The sequence below is a fragment of the Tiliqua scincoides genome, chromosome 6 (assembly GCF_035046505.1).
Source record: "Tiliqua scincoides isolate rTilSci1 chromosome 6, rTilSci1.hap2, whole genome shotgun sequence".
Lineage (NCBI taxonomy): Eukaryota > Metazoa > Chordata > Lepidosauria > Squamata > Scincidae > Tiliqua > Tiliqua scincoides.
The window spans coordinates 2,707,501-2,711,715 of record NC_089826.1 but is presented as its reverse complement, the minus strand read 5'-3'; the positions used below and the strand labels follow the sequence as shown (position 1 = coordinate 2,711,715).

General features: G+C 50.0%; 1 pseudogene; it reads left to right on the top strand.

Annotated features, from left to right (window-relative positions):
* Positions 1–451: 451 nt before the first annotated feature.
* LOC136656750 (5S ribosomal RNA) lies at positions 452–568 on the top strand (annotated as a pseudogene).
* The last annotated feature ends 3,647 nt before the right edge of the window (positions 569–4,215 follow it).

Here is a 4,215-nt window from a genome sequence, read left to right as displayed (position 1 = left end):
ATTGATGGGGAAGACCAGAGTCCCCAAGGTGAGTGCAGTGATAAACAAACAAATGTCATCATTTCAGTTTCTAGGTCATCCCGTGACAAAAACCGATGGTGGGCGACACCTCGTGAAGGCTGGCAGCTTTACTTGGAACTGGGGGCATGTGCTGGAACAAACCCCCTCTCCCCCAGTTCAGAAAACATTATAAGGCTGAGCCCAAAGTTATCAGATTGAGCAAGCTTTCAGCTCATGATTGTAGGGTGCCGACCTCAAATGGCAAAATGCCCCTCAATGAGTCGGGCTGCAATATTGGGAGACCAACAGCCCAGTCCTGACCTGCACTGGAACATGCAGCTCAGCTGACCTGGTGAGAAAGTGGCTCTGACTCCAGGGCATCTCCCACGGAGAACAGTAGGAGTGCTCAGTTGCAGGCTTTGAAACGTTTTACAAAGAACCTCAGCTGAGAAGCAACAACTGTTACCCTGCACATGCCTGATCTCGTCTGATCTCGGAAGCCAAGCAGGGTCAGGCCTGGTTAGTACTTGGATGGGAGACCGCCTGGGAATAGCGGGTGCTGTAGGCTTATACCTTGATCTCGGAAGCTAAGCAGGGTCAGGCCTGGTTAGTACTTGGATGGGAGATTGCCTGGGAATACCGGGTGCTGTAGGCTTATACCATGATCTCGGAAGCTAAGCAGGGTCAGGCCTGGTTAGTACTTGGATGGGAGACCGCCTGGGAATACCGGGTGCTGTAGGCTTATACCATGATCTTGGAAGCTAAGCAGGGTCAGGCCTGGTTAGTACTTGAATGGGAGACCGCCTGGGAATACCGGGTGCTGTAGGCTTATACCATGATCTCAGAAGCTAAGCAGGGTCAGGCCTGGTTAGTACTTGAATGGGAGACCGCCTGGGAATACCGGGTGCTGTAGGCTTATACCAGAGTCTTTCGAGACTGAAGGTTGCCAACCAACCCAGCTGAGAAGAAGCAGGACTCATCAGGGCTCAGCAGGAGGCAAACAGAGACATTTGCCTAAGGGCATGTTGATGTCTAGGTCATTGTCTTTCCCCAGGGCTGCCAGAAAGACAGAATGTAGCTTATGTTGCAATAAGGGGACAATCCTATGCCAATTTACCTGAAAATAAGCCCCACTGAACTCAGTGGGACTTACTTCTGAGTAAACACGCGTAAGCTACCACTTAGGAATATTTTTTTAATCCCATTTTTTTAAAACCTTTATATGATTGTTTTAAACTATTTATTTATTTATTTATATAGGTATTTATATACCGCCTTTCTTTGGTCCTCAGATTTCTCCTCAGACTTTAATCCAAGGCGGTTTACACAGGCAGGCTGTTCTAAATGCCCGTAGGGATTTTTACAATTGACTTTGGTCTTTCATAGAACACCTCGTTCCAGCTGGATTCCTTCCCGGTCTGGCCTCTCTCTGGCCCTTCGCCTCCCACGCTCCACTTGACGGCAACTCCTCTCTGCCACCGAGGGTCAGCTCATCAGTATCTCAGCGTGTCGTCAGTTCTCGGGTACTTCCGGTTGTTTCGAACTGGCGGCCTCAGATCTTCAGGCATACAAGGCGGCAGCTCTACCAACTGAGCAAGAACTCCTGCCCTATTGCAACCCACTCCAAAAGTCTGGACTGAAACTAGCAAGATCCTTAAATGAAGAATAATAACTTGCAAAGAAGAAGGGGCTTTTTTGTGCAGTCTGACTGCCCAATCCTATCAGGGCCTTACGCTGCCAGAACTAGCATTCTGGCAGTGGAAGATCCTTGAAGATCCTTTAAGATCCCCAAAAATGCTATTTTACCCAGCTATGCCACCACTGCAAGCAGCGAGCAGCCATGGCAGTGCATCAGTGTCCATCTATGTCCACCATGCTGGTAGGTCAGCACAGGGGGTAGGGGTTAGGCAGGGGGTGGGTGGAACTGGGCAAGGAGGGGAATGAATAAGGGCAAGACTAGGAAGGGAGAGGAACAAGGCTGGGAAGGGGGAAATTTAGCAGCAGCAGTGTCACTAATATCCCATCTCCCTTCCTGACCTCAATCCATCTTCACGGAGCCACTTAGACTTGCAGCAGCAAAGTAGCTGGTGCAGGTTTAAGTTAAATTAGCAAGGCTGAGGGGGCTGATCCTGCAGTTGAGACTTGAATTCCGCAAAGCACTGCAGGATGCAGTGCATACCCCATTGACATGGCTGCATGGGCACCTAGGGAGTTAGGCAGGATTGGGCTGTTAGCGGGGTAGCATGGGGGGCATAGCTTTGGGTGGTGTCATGATGAGCCCCTAAGCTTCAGCATTTATCACAGTACCACAGTCCATAACCCTCGCCCAAACCTTCCTGCAGGTTAGATCTGGCTCCAAATGGATTCTCCCCAGCGTTGGTGCCACCCATCACCATGCAGATCTCCTTGTCATAGGTCCCTCTACTTTCCTAAACCTGACACTCGTGAAGAAGGTGCTCAGTGTAGTGCTGGAGTTTGTGGGATGGTGAAGAAGGCCAGTTCCTTACTGGAACTGAATGGTGAAGAAGGCCAGATCAATTAAAAAAAAAAAGGGATTGAGAATAATGTTGGCATCCTTCAGTCTTGGAAGACTATGGTATCACGCTCTGAATAGTGGTTCTGGAACAGTGTCCTCTCCAGTGCGCGAAGCCTGGGTAAAGTAGGTATGGAGGATAGACTGTTGCCCATGCAGCAAATCCCCCCTCTCCACGTCGCTGAAATGGTCCAATGGAAAGGCAGAGGCCAATACGGTTGGTTCCAGCGGCATCGCAGGAGTTGCCAGAACGTGACTGTGTTCAGCCATGAACTGCCTCAGGGACTCCGGCTCCGGATTTTGCCTCGAGGTTGACTCCTGAAGCCTTTTCCATAACTGGATGTAGCCACCAGGCAGTGGAGGTTTGGGACCAGAGTTTTCCTTCTCTCAGATGAGCTGCCTTCCCAGGCTAAGGAGTCCCACCTACCCAGTGGCTGTTTAGTCGCCTCTTACGACAAATACAGCCAAACGGAGGGCCTATTCTTATCCCCAGCCCCCAGGGGAGGATTGAGAATAAAACAGCCAATATTATAATGTCATTGTGCAAATGAGTTTTGCATCCAGTTCTGGTTGCCACATCTCAAAAAGGACATGGTGGAATTAGAAAAGGTGCAGAAGAGAGTGATCAAAATGATTACTGGGCTGGGGCACCTCCCTTGTGTGTGTGTGTCTAGAGAAATGGAGTCCAAAATTAATGCAAATGCATGCTGTTATTAAGACAGGTATACTGACAGCAGCTTTAGAGCTGCAACAAAAATCTATGGATTTGCAGGAAGAAATTGAGCCAGAATATATTAGACAGCCGATTTGAGGGGGAATAAAGACAGAGAAGGAAGGGTAGTGTGAGGTTTATTAGCAGGTCAAAGCCTTGTAAAGACTGGTGGCTGCCCAGTCCTTTCTTGAGCTGCTGGCTGGCTAAGGGCCCAGGATGAACAGCTGACGCTTCATCAATGTGAAGTAATTGATGGGAAATGGTCTCCTGGCACCTGGAGAGAGATTCCCACCTTCTGGAATGTGACACCCAGCAGAAGAGGGTGCCTTGCCGAAGGAAAGGAAGGGGCAGCGCTCCAGCTCCATTGGCACTTTGAGATGGGAGAGGCAGAGAGGGCTGAAAGATTTCCAGTTGAAGTTAGCTGGAAACCAGAGTGCACCTTCCGGAGGGGGGAGGACAGGGCTGCATGAATTGGGTGGGAATCTGGCGCCGGCACTTCTGTTTGCTTCTAGATGTGTGTTTGCCTTCACAGTGCGCAGCCCTTATGTTGTCAAACAAGCAAATATTGCAGAGACACCCTTAGTCTCTGGCGTTCTCTCATCCAGGAAAATCACTTTGTAGCAGATTCAGGACGGACAAAAAAACGGTCTGCCTTCTTCATGCAGTGTCATTTGAAGAACCGAAAGCCAGAGGATGTGGTGATGGCCATCAACGCCAATGGCTTTAAAAGGGGATTAGACAAGTTTGTGGGGGTCTGTTGGCAGCTGGTGAACCAGGACTGACCTCTGGACACCCAGGGGGCCTGCCAAGTGCCTTAGCTGGCAATATGCCAGCCTCTGCCCCACTCTTTCCCTGGATGGGAAAACGAGCAGAGCAAAAGGGGAAGCCTGATGAAGAGGAGCTCTAGCCCAGAATGTTCTCCCTCTGCCTCTCCACACCTCCACTCCATTCCTCTCTTCTTATTCCAATT